The 18,082-nt window shown below is 42.5% G+C and overlaps 1 long non-coding RNA gene across 6 annotated transcripts in view; it reads right to left on the bottom strand.

Annotated features, from left to right (window-relative positions):
• LOC144370399 (uncharacterized) overlaps nt 1-18,082 on the bottom strand; it is a 64,563-nt gene that overhangs the window by 40,955 nt on the left and 5,526 nt on the right. For all 6 annotated transcript variants that reach the window (XR_013430378.1, XR_013430379.1, XR_013430376.1 and 3 more), the window contains exon 2: nt 10,367-10,463. This is a non-coding gene — a long non-coding RNA (uncharacterized LOC144370399). The remainder of the gene's footprint in view (nt 1-10,366; nt 10,464-18,082) is intronic.

The following is an 18,082-nucleotide window of genomic DNA, read 5'->3' as shown; positions in this document are numbered from 1 at the left end:
GTGGTTTGTGAAGTAATGCCAGCAAGCCATTAAGATGATTAGGATTCCTTAATGACTGACTGCTGTGTCAAGATGATGTCAATTAAGTTAAGCTGTGTGTAATTAGTTAGGTATATGTACCTCTGCAGTCTGGCAGAGAGGCGGCTCTTCCTACCCTGGGTGCGCGTTACTTTGAGTTCTCAGTTCCTGCTGAGTTCACTGGCAATAAAGTAGTTCCTGCTTCAACATTCAAGTTGCTTGTCACCTCTTGGTTATTTTGCCTAGCTGTACTTGGGCAGCCTAGCCCGACTACAGCACCAGGGAGAGGCCGGGAATGGGTCCCCCCAAGCCTTCAGATGAACTCACCCTGTTGATACCTCCATTTCAGACTTCCAGACCCAAGAATATTGAAATACTATCCAGTTTAAGGTACTTTGTTAAGGCAGCCCCAGAAATCTAAAAAGCATACCCTGACGGTAATAATTGTTTCAGGCAAAATCATCAGTAAATGCTAATGTAGCAGGTCAAAGTTTGATGAGAATTAGAATATTTAGATAGCCTCAGAGTTATTTCCCCACAAGACAGTTACTGATAACCAAGGGAAAAACAGAAAGTGTACAGAGGAGAATTTTGGCAGAGACCACCTTACTCAGGATGATGAAGTGGACACTGCCAGGAGAGGGACATGAAGATATCATGTGCCTTCTGATTTGATTCATCCTATAGGTGTGGTATCCCTGCCCATCACGACCTGGACGCCATCATGGAGAAACATCAGAGAAGTTAAGTTGAGGGACATTCTACAAAATAAATGACTTACACTCTTCAAACACACTGAGGTAATGGAAGGTTAAAAAAAGGCTGGAGGACCACTCTAGATTGGAAAAGACTTAAAAGATATAACTACATGAAGTTTTTATCCTGGATAGAAATCTGACCTGGAGATATTAATCAAATCTTAAAAAGTCTGCAGATTAGATAATTATGTTTTCATGCTAATTTCCTGATTTTAATGCTCATGGGATACTTAAGTTTTAAGTAAGGCAGTTGAAGCATTCAAAAGTAAAAGACTTTATATCTGGAATTCACTTTGAAATGATTCAGGAGAGAGTTCATGTAGACAGATAAAGATTTGGATGTATACAATAGTAAGAAACAGAAGCAAACAAGGTAAAAATCTTATCATGCAGAAAGTGTGGTGAGGAGTATATGAGGGTTTTTTTGGTACTTTTTTTTGCAACTTTTCTGTAGGTCTAAAATTATTTCAAAATACAGTTTAAAAAAATAATGATTATCTGGGCTGGGGATGTGGCTCAAGTGGCAGCACGCTCGCCTGGCATGCATGCGGTCCAGGTTTGATCCTCAGCACCACATACAAACAAAGATGTTGTGTCTGCCGAGAATAAAAAATAAATAAATAAATATTTTAAAATTCCCCCTCTCTCTAAAATAATCATCATCATCATCATCATCATCATCATCATAATCATAATAATTATTATTCTTTGTTGAATACCTGAAATGGTTTGAAGCATTAATATATATTTCAAATATAATTCCTGCCAGCACTCCAAACCTCACCCAGAGTACCATGGAGAGGCCTGGCAAGGTAGGAGAGGCAGGGGAGCAGAGAACCTTCCACTGCATGTCAGCATCACACAAGGGGCCTGCTGATGTCTGAGACCAGGACAGGAAAATAGAGACAAATCTCAGCACTGAAAATCTAGACCATAAGTAGTGAGAAGTTTATGATCCCACCTTCAAATCTTAACTTGAAATTTGTGGCGACTTGAATCCAACTAGAGGAATGACACAGAAATGACACAGCCCTGGCGCGAGCGCGTGCACACACACACACACACACACACACACACACACACACACAGACACATGAATGAGCTTAATCCAAAAGGCATACTATTTTCTGGACTAGAGTAAAAAATCATTTATATCAGTCTCCAGTGTTCTTACTTCTGCCACTGCCATTCTTTCACATACGAGTTATTACTTCAACTAAAAGTTATTGGACACATGAAAAGATGATGTGATCCACTGTAAATAAATAAACAGTAAGATTATTTCTGTAGAAAACAGACCTGAAAACAGATCCAGAAAACATGACCCAGATGTTGGATTTATCAGGTATAAATCTAAAAATAACTATGATAAGTTTGAAAAGGTAGAAAATTTCAGCAGAGAAATGGAAATGATATAATTTTTAAAATTAAATTTTTAAATTTTAATTTTAAGAATTTTTTAAAAATTTAGTATACAACCAGAGATATGAAAAATTGTGTTCTATATGTGTAATAAGAATTGTAATGCATTCTGATGTCATGTATAAATAAAAAAAGAATAATGGAAAAGAAAAAAATAAGTTAACTCTGAATTTTTAACTCTGAATTTTTTTAAAGAATTTTTTTAAAAATTTAAATGTTAGAAATGAAAAACAGGATATGAGAAATGAAGAATCTTCTTGAGGGACTTAGAATGAGACTGGGTACAACAGCGGAGGGAATTGGTAGTCATGAATACAGGCTAATGGAAATTAATCAGAAATACAAAGATGAAATAGAGTTGGGGCACAGGAAAAGGACACAGCATCTGAGACCTGAGAGCACACCATTGGTTTAATGAAGCAACTGGAGTCTTAGAAAAGGAGAAGTAAGCAGAAGCAATTTTTAAAAAGTTAATGGCTAACAATTTTTCTAAATGGATAATATTAAATCATAAACCCAAGAAGCTCAAAGAACTTTAAATAAGACAAATACAAAGAAAATCATGATTCTTGTATCACAAACTATTGAAAAACAAAAACAAAGAGAAAATATTGAAAGGTACCAAAGGTAAACAGAATTATTACACATAGGAACAATGATAAGAAAAATCACTGATTTCTCCTTGTATACAATGGGGGCCAGAAGACAATGGAAAGTCACATTTAAAGTATTAGAAGAAAAAACATAATTAGGAATTCAACAGTGAAACTATCTTTTCAAAGTTAAAGCAAAATAAATTTATTTTCAGAGAGAGACAAGCAGAAAGAATTCATCCCTAGTAGATAAGTACCTTCTTACACTGTATTGGTACATTTTCTGTTACTATAATGCAATCTAAGGCAGAATAACTTTAACGGAAAGAGGTTTCATTTTGGCTCATTGTTCTATCCAAGGTCCTGCGTCTGCATCCAATAAAGACGTTCCTGCTGGTAGAGTTCCAAGGTGGTGCAGGGCATCAAATGGCAAGAACAGAATGTAGATGTATGGGGGTGTCTTCTGGTTTCCCTCCCCCTTCTTAAAAACCCACTAGAATCAATCATGGAGGATCCACCCTCATGATCTTATCTACCCCTAATTGCCTCCTAGAAGCCTCACCTCTAAACACCATAGTCATATGAACTTTTCACCCTCCTAAGACCTCAAACTGGAAATTATATCTCAACATGTGAACCCTTGGGAGACACACTCCAGTCACAGCAAAATCAGAGTGCCTACACTATGAGATGTTTTTGTGGAAATATATAGCGGACCTTTACAAATACTTCACAACTTTCTTTAAATCTCTTTAAAAGACAATTGATCTTTAAAACAAAAAAAATAATAACTGGTTGTAGCCACTAGTGTGACAGAGCTGACTGGAAGCATCTCTTCAGAAGTTCATGTTTAGTAACGTCATGTTGCTCACTTAGAACTGGCCATGGTGGGAGGTTTTACACCATAAAGATAGTAACTGCCACAGATCAGGGATTTTGTGCTGCTGTAGAGTGAGTAGTGAAGTAGTTATCTGCACATTATTCCTTGGAGTATAGGTAGAAGTAAAGAATCTGACAACAGCACAAAGTGGGGAAGAGGAAATTAAAAGTATACTGTTGTAAGGTTCTTAATTGTTTATGAAGTACAATATTTTTTGGAGATAAAATAAATTAAAATAGGGGCTGGCAAACTTTTCTAAAAGGGCCACATAGTAAGTGAGTGGTCCATCTTCTCTGCTCACAGATCCCTGTTGCTATGCACTTGCCTACTTGCAAACCCTGGAAGTGCTGACAGGGTCACTCACAGATGTTCACACAAGCAGCAGAACTCAGTCTCAATATGCATTCCCCAGCTGGGGTCGTGCAGGTAACCCTTGCCTTCTTCATCCTGTAAACACATGTCCTCTTCATGGTTTCTACTATAAAGTCACTCTCTCTGTGTTGTCTTGTAACTAATAAATATATTGAGGAAAATACTTTGAGACTATGCAAATATTCTTGTCATTCCCAAATTTACACCCACAAATCCTAATTTCCACTGGTGAATTTTGCTTATAAAATAACTATACTGGGCTGGAGTTGTGGGTCAGTGGTAGAGCACTTGCTTAGCATGTGTGAGGCACTGGGTTCGATCCTTGGCACCATATAAAAATAAATAAATAAATAAATAAAAATACTGTGTCCATCAACAACTACAAAAATATTTTTAAAAATTACTGTAATATTTGCCTACTAGTGATATTCTACTTCCCTCCTTTTTTATTAATTGGAATTATTCAGTAAAGAAGAGATGTATTATCCCTTCCTTTTTTGTTCATGTCAGCATGGACTTGTGGATATTAATTTTGCTGTGGTGCCTGTATATTTTGTGGCAGACTGTTTCAACTTTGGCATTAAGAGACCCTGTGAATGGGCCTCTGTGTGTTCTGCCATGCCTAGGCCTTTCTGAAGCACTTCCTTATGTTCTGGCATTACAAATGCTCTGGGCTAATCTAGTCCTTTCCTTTCTGTGGTCCTGGAATCCACAACTTCTCTAAGGGACCTGTTCCCATGACTGGGAATACTGTGTAGAAACCAAGATGTCAGCCCTAGGTGTTTATGGCTGCATGGGTGTTGGTTTTTATGTCCCCTCAGTGAATAGAGGCAGGGCATAGAAGCAGGAAATAATCATATGTATACTAACCCCTCATCTTCATTTATTTTGGTGCCTATGTATGTATATAAATGCATCTTCCATCCACCCACCATCTAAAACCATCAGTTCTGACAGTTACCTCCACCCTCCATCAATCAGCACAAAGTCCATTTCAGTCCTCCCTCTATTTGTGATCCCTTGTTCTGGAAGTGAGAAACTTTATCTACAACATTTTTACCAACTTGTTCAATTCTAATATATACTTAGAGCTACTCCAACCCCCTGTGGGAAAACTGTTTACTAACTGTAGTACAACATTGGGGTGTGATGCTTTTTATCTTCAGCCTTACAGTATCCAACCAAACTGTTGTTTTACAAAGTTACTTAGGTTACCTCCTACTCCCTTCCATATTGTCATATTAATATTGTAGTACAGTCAGTCTCATATGTTACTGTTTGTATGCAGGTTGGATCCCCGACTCCTGCATTTGGTTGATGTCAATGGTTTGCTTATTTCTTGGATGTGTGGAACAATACCATGGTTCTAGCTCAGAGGAACACAAAAATCCAAGATCAGTGAGGAGCCGCTTGCTCCCTCCCGATCCTGACTGCTCATTCCATCCAATCATTCTTATTACTCTTTATCCTCCCAATCCTGGTGGCAAAAAAATGCATTCATTTGCTGCACATGGTGGCCCACACCTGTAATCCCAGCGACTGGGGAGGCTAAAGCAGGAGGATCACAAGTTTAAAGACAACCCAAGCAACTTAGAGAGGCCCTAAGCAACTTAGTGAGAAAAAAATAAAAAAGGGCTGGGGATGTGGCTCAGTGGTAAAGTGGCCCTGGATTCAGTCTCTGACCCCAAACCCAAAACAACAACAAAGTAAACAGCGCATTCATTTTTGGTTCACTCTTTCTGACAATCATTGCTTCTTAATGTCTTGTATTAAGCCTGGTTCATGGTAGGTCCTTCATGATACTCAACATTAATCATTTCCTTCAATGAATCCTGACTCTTGGAGCCCATCCCAAGATGGGCTCCTGTTCACAGTGAAGCTGGGCGCATCATTTTATTATTCCCCAAAAATGGATCTGAGGACAACCTCTGCTTTTCTCAATTGGGTCACTTATTAGATGGAAACTAGGAGCCACTCAGGAGAGCACAAATAACCTTGTACTCTCCTTGGATGTGAAGATTCATAGATGGCTAGAACACAGCCTGATGGGAATTCTTAGGCAACATTTTCACATTCCAGCCATTTTCTTTTCTTTTTTTTTTTAAATACTATCTCAAAACAACTTAGCCACATGAAATTATTTTTAAATTTCTGGAAAATTACAAGATTAAAGGGAGCAAGAATTGTACAAATATTTGCAAAACAAAAGTAATTACTAGTAAAGGTCTTGGGATTTCTATTTGTCACAAAATAACCTTTTTAATGCTCCAAGTTTTCATTTTCTCTATAATCATTGTATGATTTCTCAATGAGTGGGGAAGAAAACCACCAGAAATCAGTTGGTAAATTAAGAACAGTTGTAAATATTTGGGAAAGAAAACAAAGAGTTTTCTAAGGTCACACAGCAAGTAAGTGGCAGAGTGCTGGCAGCTGAATGTAGATCTATGTTGAAAGAGGAAATTGGCACCCAACACAATGCACTTATCATCATATCTGAAGAACTTTGCATCAAAACACAAAACTTTAGAATTGGGATATGACTGAGTCATAGGCCATATGACATTTCCAAAAGGATCATTTCATGTTTTACAAATTCTGCAAATAAAAAGATCTTCCCATATGTAAAATAAAACCAACCCCCTGAAACCTTGTTGTAAACTGACAATTAGGCCATCTCTGGAATGGGAGGCTAAAGATGGGTAGGATTATGGGTTTGAGAAGCACAGACAATATCATAGGCAACCTCAGAATGATGACGTTGAGAAAGGATCCAGACTGCAGGCTATGTTGATCAGGGGCTTCTGTAACAACTTGAGATTTGGGCTTCTGTTATAGTTTAGTTCTGGAGCCCAAAGGCTCATGTGTTGAAAGTTGGGTCCCCAGTGCAGCAGTGTTCAGAGCAGGGCCTTTGGGAAGTGAATAATCACCTATGTGTTCGTAATTTAATGGCATTTTGGGGGGGGGTGGTTGATGGGATGGGGCCCTCTCGTCCTGGCCCCTTCCTCACAATGCCCACCACCCCCACCTGCTTCCTGGCTGTCATGAGATGAGCATCATCCTTCTGCAGTGCTCTTTTGCCATGGTGTTCTGCCTCACCTTAGGCCCAGAGCAACAGAACCAGCTGCCCATGTATTGAAAACTCAGAAACTATGAGCCAAATAAGTCTTTCCTCTTTTGAGTTGTTTCTCTCAGGTATTTTTTCACAGTGGAAAGTTGACTAACAAAGCTTCTAAGTCAAGACTGACTCAGGGATCAATCCTGGCCAGGCCACTGACTGGCTACCTATCATGGGGTTGGATAACTACCCTAATCCTTCCTACTTCATCTCTGTGAGGGACATATTAACACCGAGGTGAAAGTGGAATTAAAGCTGATGTGAAATGGGAATCAGCAGGCACAGCTTCATGGCTAAGAGTGAAGAATCTGGACCCAGCTGCCAGCACTCTGCCACTTACTTGCTGTGTGACCTTAGAAAACTCATTTAACTCTCTGAGCCACCAAAAAGAGATTAGAATCTGAAATAAAGATAATAATCACAAATCATCTTTGAAATAGTGAAAATAACAGAGCAGTTATGAGAATTCAATGAAGTAAGGGAGACAGAGCCCTTAGAACTGGCAGATTCCCTCCTCTCCATAAGAGCTAGCAATGATTACCAATTATTCAACTACCAACTGGAAAATGGGGTGGGCCTGGTGGTAGAAGTAAATAGTTATGCAGGGTCCACAGCCTGATGCAGGGTTTTAGGAGCTATGTTGACTACACAGGTCAGAAGCTGAAGAGCACAGCTCCCTGCACTCCCTGTGTTCTGTGTCACGTGGTTTAACCCATGCTGGACAGGAGTCAGCCAGGGTGAAGAGGACAAGAGTGACACACTGCAGCTCAGCTGCAGAGACTGACAAGCAAAGCCCCCGACTGTGTCTGCAGACACCACACAGCAGCTAAGTCAAGACAGACCCAGGAGGCGGTCCTGGCCAGGACACTGATGGGCCACCTGTCACTGGGTTGGATAACCAGCAGTCAGCTGTGGCCTGTACTCTGTAGTCAGCTTGCTTTAAAACCTCAGGTCTACACAGAGAGAGAGAGGGAGTGATCTTTCTGGTGAAGAAGATAGATCTGAAGTGCTGGGAAGAGCCACCTTTTCCGTTTCCACTGTTCATCCTCTGGTATGGTTATTTGAACTGCTTATCTTCCATGTATGCTGTATTTGATTTCAGGGAAATATCAGTAGAAAGAAAACTGACAAACCATTCTGCCCTTTTTTCTAAGCATGCATCTCTGGCTTCTTGGCACTTGACTGGGCAGGGCACGAGCCATGTGTCCTTGCCCCAGGGACACTAAGAAAGGCACCTTCCCTACTCATGCAGGACCTCACTCCAATGGCACCTTCTCTCTCTTAACCTCTTCCTGCATCTTGAGGAAGGACGGCAGCAGCAGGTGTCCCGGAGGAGGACACCACTGCAGGCCAGATCCTCTTGCCCTCTATTCTGGAAAGTTCTGAAATTGTGAGTTTCCCTATGTCCCCTATGGAGGCAAAACTTCACCTGCACTATTTACAGGTCCCTACAGGTGAGCATTCAGCCCACCTGGCTGGAGGGCAGTGAGCAGCTTGTGACAGGTGCCTGTGCCCTGGTAGCTTGATGGTGTGTGCAATACTGCATCACTCTCTAAAACCCTAACCTTTATGGAGCCTGAGACATCCTGGGCCCCAGAGTGTGGACCTGGAGGAGTTACTGCTGTTGTTGCAACCCATATGCAGCTCTGGAAAACAGTCAGTGAAAAATAATTGTGGAATTTTCTTTAAACTACTTTCTTCTTTTAAAACCAGAATTCGGGTATATGCTTAGCATGTGCAGGGCTCAGAGTTCAACCCCAGCATCAAACAAATGGACAAAACGAGTTAAAAAAATAAAACAAGGACTTAGGCTGAACTTTCTTTGACGTTGCTCACTCAATTCAAAATGGGAAATGATTACACAGAAACTTCATGCAGATGTCTTCCCCTCAAGTAGCACTTGACTGGGTCTGTACTCTGTGGTCAGCTTGTTTCAAAACCTTAGGTCTACACAGAGAGAGAGCAATCTTTTGTGTGAACGAGAGGCTAGAATCTGAAGCACCCATACAAGGCTTATGGAAAATGCCCAGCGGGGGATACCTGCCACCAGACACATAGTACCAAGTATACCTGCCTTCCTGTTGGTGTATACTCCCAGGAGTCCCCTTTTGGAAACCTGGCCTTCTCTGAACCCCACTAGACTGCATTTAAATGACTGCTCTATTAACTGGGAAGGAGCGTGATGTGGATCCCATTTCCTTGTGTGTAAATCGGGGAGAATACTTCCTGCCTCTCAGCACTACAGGAGTGAAATGAAGTCAGATCGTGTGCCCGACCACAGGAGCAAGAGCTCACTGCTGTCCACGCCCTCCTTCCCCCCCACCCTTTGTTTCCTCCTCTGCTGTCTGGAGACAAGTTATAAGCAGAAAACTGAATGTTCACATTCTTCCTCATGGACACTTAGAGAGGTGCATATGTCTGTGGTGCCTGCTTGTACACAGCAAGGTCAAGCACAGCAAAGGACAAGGCCCTTGAGCCAAGCTTGAATTCAGAACCTCCAAGGAAAAGAGGTGCCCAACAGAAAGGTATGCAGAGAGGTTCCAAGACCCAAAGGGAGCAGAGATGTCACATAAGGTTTTCCCATAAACATTTCTATAACCAGAAATTCTCCATCCCAGCTGCACAGATGGCCAAGATTCAACTAATGTAGTATCTCAGGGTTCCCAGGGGTTTCAGAACTGTAGTTCCAGTGGAGAACCGCAGTCCACAGATTGTTAGTGCACACTTCTATGGAATAGTAAATAGAAAGCTAGAGTGTAAAGGACCCGCAGTCCCAAGAATTAACCTATTTCCTCCACTTGGGCCAGGAGGGAAATGATGATGGCTTTGTGCCCCACTGGAGACCCAGAAGCCACAGTAAGCTTCTCCAGGGTCTCCTGCTCCTGCTGGCACAGCCCCTAGGCTTGCAGGAAGGGAGGGGGTCTGACTTACCCAGGGCACAGAGAGGCTGCCTGTGCCTGCCAACATCAGTGCAATCCCTGCACCTGCCTGGGCTCATGAGTTGCCGACAGAGAAAATGGTGCACTTTACATGCCCTGTCTCCTGCCCAAGTGGCACAGAATTCTACCTCATTGACAGGAAAGGCAAGAATACACAGCACAGGTCCAGATGTCCAGGACTTATCAGAACAGAGGAGGGACAAACATTAATGTTTAACAGAACAATCATTATTTGCAAAGTTTGTTAAAAGTCATCAGACGTCTCCCACCTGGGGCTTTCCCATTCCTGGTCATCCTTGTCTCTTTCTTCCTTGGTGTCTCCAGCATGTGGGTGTTTCTGCACCATCAGCATTCCACCAGCTTTCACTGAAATGAAAACAAAAGGCAAGTATGATTAGTCCAGATGGGGAACTGGCTTGGAGGTTTGCCCAGTGGCCACAAGTCAGTTTGGAGACCCTGGCAGTGATAATCATTAACTGGGGGTAGGGAGCAGTGTGGTTTGGAGGAGATTCAATGTGTTACCTGTGCAATGCTATCTCTTACTCCAGATGTTAGAAACTTTCCAAGACTCTGGGGTCCATTTTTGGTCACCTCTCACATATTTTGTAAGAAGAGTCACATAACCAAAGTGTGAAGCATGCGGAGCAGTGGCTGCTTAGTTCTGCACATCTTATTGATACAGGGACTCCCTAAACCCTGCCCTTCCCTGTAAGCATTATTTTCTCAAATACCAGTGATGCTTTTTATAGGTGACATAGCTACAGGTGACACAGAACAGCTACTATGTTAGTCACAGAGCCTAGTCAGGAGTGGCAAAGATTTCCAGAGCAGCCCTTCCCAGGCTGTGCTGTGAAACCCTCCTATTGGTAGATGATCATTCTGTTTTTAGGAAAACAGCCTCATTGCAGTTGGGTATGGTGGCACACACATGTAATCCAGCGGCTCAGGAAGCTGAGGCAGGAGGATTGTGAGTTCAAGCTAGCCTCAGGAACTTGGAAAGGCCCTAAGCAACTTAGTGAGACCCTGTCTCTAAATAAAACATAAAAAATGGATGGAGATGTGGCTCTGTGGTTTAAGTGCCCTTGGGTTCACATTCTTCACATTGGGTTCAATCTCCCCCACCAAAAGCTTCATCGAGATCTAATTTATGTACAATTCATTCATGTAAATTATATAATACAGTGGTTTGAGTGAATTGAAAGTTATGCAATCATCACTACAATAAGTTTCTGTCACTCAAGCAGAAAATCCCACACCCATGAACAGTTGTTCCCTTTTCACTTGTCCCCTAGCTCCCAGCAACCAGTTACAACAGTTACTTGGGCTGGTCTCTTCTAGACACCTGGAATAGAAATGGAATCATAAAACACATGGGCTTGGGTGGCTGGCTCCTTTCAGAGAGCACGTGTTCAGGTTTTCCTGTGCTGCAGTGTGAGGGCTCCATCCTTCTCTAGGACAAAACACTTCATGGCACAGACTCACCTCTTTCCATTCCTCTATTCATCACATGGTGGATATATGGGTTGTTTCCACTTTTCAGCTGTTATGGATAATAAGCTTTGAACACATTTTGTGACTTTTTCTGTGTACATATTTTCATTTTCTTAGGTTTGCATCTAGGAATAAATGGCTGGGTCACATATTGACTCTGCATTACACTTGTGAGAAACCAGGATTGCTTTTCAATTGTGCGCCATTTTCCATTCTCACCGGTGTGAGGATTTCTGCACATATGTCCACACTTGTTATTGTCTATTTAATTATAGCTATCCTAGTGGGTGTGATGTGCTATTTCATAGTAATTTGATTCACATTTGCCAAACACTAACATGTTAATACTATATTACAAGGAGAAGAGAGTGGGACATGGGACCTAGGATCTAATGGGTATAGGAAATACTAGGCTGAACAAAAGCAAATGGGCTTCTTTTAGAGAGATTTTGGGGCCCTTTAGCATACTAATGTGCAACATGAAGCTTTATGAGGGGCATAGAGCATGCAGTCTCCCCCAGATGTTTTTCTTGTGTGTGTGTGTGTGTGTGTGTGTGTGTGTGTGTGTGTGTGTGTGCGTATAGACACACTGGGGATTGAACCCAGGGGAGCTTTACCATTAAGCAACATCCCCATCCCTTTTTCAAATTTTGAGACAGGATCTCACTAAATTGTCCAGGCTGGCCTCAAACTTGTGATCCCTCTGCTTCAGCCTACCAGGTTGCTAGGATTACTGGTATGCCTGGCCCCAGATGCATTTGACTCAGTTTTTGTTTTGATCTATTTTTGGTTTTGCAGTAATGCTGTTATCATCTTTTAGCACCATAGTGTCCCATGGAATAGAATTTGGAAATACTATCCATATATCCAAAAAACTGACCTCACAGGGTTATATGGAGCTGAGGGTCTCTGAAGAAGCTGCATCCATATAGAAGATCTTGCAGACTGATGACTGGCTGAGCAAGAGGACTGTGATTGAGGAGAGATGGAAGATTTCAGATCGGGATCCCAAGCATCTTGGTATTTCTTAGGCTCTTTAGTAGCCACTTAATTTCAACTCCTGTATCTGCCATTATAACTTCAGATAAAACTCTCAGAATAAACCACTATGCTTTGCAGACCTATAAGAATCCACCAAGCTAAGCATGTTTAAGGTAATGGCTAAAACTACAGGAAAGATTTTCTCCCTCTGCTTATAGCCAGCCTACCTGATGATCTACCAAATGTTTGCTAAATGTATTGATTAGGACTTCCTTTGTTTTGTGGCTGTAGAAAGTTGCATGGTGGAGTATGTCATGCAATGCCACTTCCCAGACCACAGTCACTCCTCTTTGGCTTAGAATAAACTATTTTCTTGTTTCCTTTGAAGCACAGTTGTTATTTTACATGGACAGTAGTTGCTTCATCTGCATAAAGGGGAGAAAACTCTAAGATGAAGACATTCAAAGGAGGGAACAGCAGTTTACACCACGGGCCTCATTTACCAACTCTCAAGGAGGGGAGTGCTTGATGGAAAGAAGGGCTGTTTTTTTGTTGTTGTTGTGGTTGTTTTTTGCATTTACCCCAGGTTCTTGATGCAGGCCTTAGGGAGTCCCACCCTTGCCCTACTCAGGGCAGCTACTGGGTCTTCGGCCACGAAGCAGCCACATCCCACAGTACCATCCATTTGTCACTCCAGCTCCTCCGGAGTCCCAAATCTGGGTGGACCTTGCTGGTTCACAAAAGTCCAGGGCAAGTTGATGATGCTGATGAACAGGAAGAGACTTTGAAGTCACCTCAGGCTCACATGCTCCAAGTTGATTAGTCTTAAATTTCTCAGACTTCAGGAAGACGATGACGCTTGCTTCTCAGGGACAATGGCACCCTAGCTGCTGTCCCTCAGATGAAGGCAAAACAGGCATCAAGTAAAATAAAGGGTTGTGTTTAAACAGTTTAAACAGTGCCCATGCTGGTCTGGGATTGGAACCACAATCTCCCTGTGCCCCACCACTTCTTTCATGGAGTGGGGGCATTCTACTTTGGAAAGAAAGAAATAGGATCCTGTTTAGTGATCCGCTTTTTATTCTAGGAATTCATTTCTAATCATTTTGTATCTGACTGTGAGAGCTTATGCCTTGTGGTCTCCAACTCATCAAGTCTTTACTTGATAGGCTCTGCTTCTTTTCTCATGTTTCCCATTATAATAAACTTAACCATTTGGGCACACTTGTGTGTGCACTTAGAGTTGTATATGCAGCCTGGGGCCCTAGGAGTTAGTCCTCCTGTTGGTTTTTTGTCTGCTCCTTCTTTCTCTCGTGCAGGCGACTATGGATCACATACTTGACTTCACCAGGAAGTGAAGATCTGTCAGGAAGATCTTATGGGGCCCGTGGTGTAGACAGCAATTCTTTCAAGAAATGCTGCTTTGTTTCTACTAGATCAAGAGGAAGGTGCCTGAAAGTCATTACCAAGGATTTCTTAGACTGGAACAGCCAGACCAGACAGTGTAATCTGAACCCCACTCATAGAAGCCGGCCTCATTTACCAATTCTCAAGGAGATTTGTGCCTCCATTCAGAGCCCATGCTGACATCCAAGGCTACAAGGACCCTTCCTTGCCATTCCACTGTGTTGCTGGGGAGGGTCCCCTCTGCCATGTCTCCCCCAGGGATTGGCTTCTGAGCATGAAGCATTATGCTGGAGTCTGGGGTCTGTGAGCCAACTATCCTGGCGTCTGAATTTCAGTTCCTTGTTTTTGGTTTCTAAGGATTTTCCTCACTTTAAATTCATATTTAAAAAAAATATAGTTGAGTACAGGAAGCTGAGGAAAGAGGATCACAAGTTCAAAGCCAGCCTCAGCAACTTAGTGAGATGCTAAGCAACTCAGTGAGACCCTATCTCAAAATAAAATACAATAAAAGGGATGGGAATGTGGCTCAGGGGTTAAGTTCCCCTGAGTTCAATATCTGAGAGAGAGAGAGAGAGAGAGAGAGAGAGAGAGAGAGAGAGAGAGAGAGAAATCTACTATTAGTGGACAGCTTTTAAATTTAAGATTTCCCAGCCTGTATAGTACTCTATTAGAAATGGAGTTTGAAAATAAAATTCTGCAGTACAGTAAATGTCTTTCCACTCTCTTGAAATGTGGAATTTGAGAATTATGTTTTTGACCAAAAGAAGAGCCTAGAACCATCCCATGAATTTTCTTTCTTTTTAAAATTGTTTTCATAGTTGTACACAGACAGCAAGCCTTTTATTTTATTTACTTATTTTTATGTGGTGCTGAGGATTAAACTCAGTGCCTCACACAAGCTAGGCAAGTGCTTTTCCACTGAGCTATAGCCCCAGCCCCCATGAAATGTTTTTCACAATACATTTTTCTTTTCTCACCCCTTGATCCCATGCCCTTCAGAAATTGATTAGAGATTTTTTTTTATTCCACCAAAATGAATATGTTGAAGTCTTAACACCTTAAATAGAGTGTCTTTAAAGAGATAATTAAGTTAAAACTAGGTCAGTTCCTGAACCAATAACACTGATGTCCTTATAAGAAGCGGGTACAATGGTGCAAGCCTATAATCCCAGTGACTTAGGAGGCTGAGGCAGGAGGATTTTGAGTTCAGAGCCAGCCTCAACAACTTAATGAGGCCGTAAGCAACTCAGCAAGACTTTGTCTCTAAATAAAAACATAAAAAGGGCTGGGGATGTGGCTCAGTGATTAAGCACTCCTAATCCCCAATACCCCTCTCCCAAAAAGGAAGAGATGCAGGGAATGCATCTGCACAGAAAAAAAGGCAGAGAGAAGAGCCAACTGCCAGCCAAAGAGAGGCCTCAGGAGAAAAAACACCTACCCACACCTTGATCCTAGACTTGCAACCTCTAGAACTGTGAGAAAAAAGGTCTTGGTATTCTGTTATGGCATCCCTAGCAAACTCATTCAGGTGCCCATTTAAAAATAATCTCTGAATCATTTCTACTTGGCAGACATAAAACCTTTGAACTGTAACTCAAAGATGTATTCCATAAACAAACTAAAAGTAAAAAAGGCTGTGAAACCAACTACAAAGAAAATTGATACTGAGCACCAAGGTGACATTTGAAACAATCAAGTCTCTGGAAGCACTGTGGAAAGGCCTGTCCATTCTTCCATTGAAATAAGGGCACAGTGTCAGGGCCAGTCACCCAGCATTAGCACTTGAATTTAATTCTGTTTCTAAAACCAATTAACTTCATTAATCTCTCTCAGTATGTTTGGTGATTAATGCAGCAATAAGAAGTGACAATAATAATAATCCAAAACTGAGACAGACTAATTTTACGGTGCAATACTGCCCCAAGATATGACAACACAGATTTATTGTGATTGTTGTATCCATGTCTCAAGAACTTTCCATTGGTAAAACTATAATGGCAGAATTATTTTCTCAGAAATCTTTGTAGAATTATTTGTCAATCTAGATATTTTTGTGAGACATTAGGAAAAAAACTTGAATTTTTGTAGTGGTGGTTTTTATTTAAACAAGAGCTTCTAATTTAAGGAAGAACTACATACCTCTCAGCATAAGTGCTATGCAGAGGAGAAGCGCGTGATCCTGGGGCCAGACCCTCGGGCTCACTTCCACCCCTGCCTGCGTGTTTGTGTGCATGTATGTGCACATGTGTGCACAGGCATCTGCATGTGTGTGAATTTGCCTAGCAAGCTGTCAAAGCTCTCTTTGCCTCAAGATCCCCCTCTGAAGAGAGTGTCAGTATTCCTCCTCCCACAGACAGCTGAGGACTATGTGAACTGGCACCCTAGAAATACCTCCAGTAGGCCTGGAACACAGAGGTGTGTAGCTGTTAGCTAGTCTCACCACGCGGGGTCTCAGTCAGCTTTTCACTCCTGTGACCAAAGCACCTGACAAGAACAAGTTTAGAGGAGGAAAAGTTTATTTGAGGCTCACAGTTTTAGAGATCTCAGTCCCTAGATGGCTAATTCCATTCCTCAGTGCCGTCAGGGCCCAGGGTAAGGCAGCACACTATGGGTGTTATGGAAGAGAGCAGGTCAGGACATGACCAGCAAGGAGAGGACGGGGGCCGTGGGGTGGAGAGAGAGAGAGAATGAACACGTGCACTCACTCCTCATGGACAAAATATAGCCCCCAAAGGCACAACCTCCAGCCACTCACCTCCTCCAGCCATACCCTACCTGCCTGCAGTCAACACCTAGTTAATCTCTATTAGGAGGTTGATCCCTTGTCATTTCACCTCTAAACTTTCTTGCATTACCTCACAAGAGCTTTTGTGGGAAAACTCCCAACTAAACCATGACAGGCAGGTTTTAAAAATTAGAATTGCATGCTTAGAGACCTCTACAGTACTCAAATCCTTGGTGCTTGAATGTCTCCTCCCTGTGGTGACAGCATCAACCTATGACCTCCGGGTCATTGAGGAATGAAGGAGAGGCCTGCAAAATGCTTGGTCACTGTGCTGCTGCTGATCATGTAGTCAGCTGACCATCACCAGGTAGTTACCACTACCTCACCACCTAAGCAGTGAAGCTTCCAGACAATCCTGGACAATCCTCCCACTTTCTGCTTTCTTTGCTGTCAATGTTCGGGCACTGCCCTGGGCCCTCATGTGCATGGTCCCACTTCATCAGTTCCCCATGGGGCAGGGCCTGAAGCAGCAGCCACCATGCATAGGCAGCCAGCAGCAAAGAAGGATGAGACCCAGGATCTGCTCCCCAATCAGATCTTCCAATGCTGGGGATCCTTCCAAGATGCAGAGCATGGAGGCTCTTCAGTGATGTAGGCTGGGGCCTACAGGTAGGTCCAGAGTACTCTATCCCCTCCAGGAGGAAACTGTGTGAGGAAGTCACTGGCAGTTAGCTATTGGCAATGCTCAATAGCTAGCTAGAAAAATCTATAGCAGGAAAATGGAACAGGGAAAGAGAAGGGTGTTTCCAGGGTCACTCAGTACCTGAGGAGACCTGTGAGCCCCAGTGTGGTGCCCAGCATGGAAGAGGAAGGGCTGTGGATGCACACAAATGTCTCCAAAGCACTGACTGTAGAGACTGGAGCATGACTTAGAAGTGTTGCTGCCTTTGTTCTTGCCTGAGAAGGGCTATTGAAACATTATTCAAAGGGACGCTAATCCACTACAAGAAATGAAGATTCTGAGGATCATTCTGGTAGGAAGAACAAAAGAAAACAAAATAGAAACAAGCAGAGTGTGTAGGTTAGGATTAAACTTGATGGCTAGGGCATTGTGGTGGCAGATAAGTACATGGAATCGGACCTCTCCTCTGGTATGTGAGATTGGAGGGTGAGCCTCCTGAGAGGCACGGGGCAAGGGATGCCATCTATTTTAGTCAAGAGAAATGGCTCTACTAGGAGAGAACCACTTGGCAAGAAAAAGAACCCCCTTTAATGGAAGCTCATCACCCCCAGGGCGGGAACCCTATAAAGACAAAGTGGAAAGGATAAGAGGCCAGAGGCAGAAAGAAGCTGTGGGGCACTGGGTTCTGACATCTGGACT

The sequence above is a fragment of the Ictidomys tridecemlineatus genome, chromosome 14, assembly GCF_052094955.1.
Source record: "Ictidomys tridecemlineatus isolate mIctTri1 chromosome 14, mIctTri1.hap1, whole genome shotgun sequence".
Classification (NCBI taxonomy): Eukaryota; Metazoa; Chordata; class Mammalia; order Rodentia; family Sciuridae; genus Ictidomys; species Ictidomys tridecemlineatus.
The sequence above is the reverse complement of the archived record's forward strand: the minus strand, read 5'-3'. Positions and strand labels throughout refer to the sequence as shown.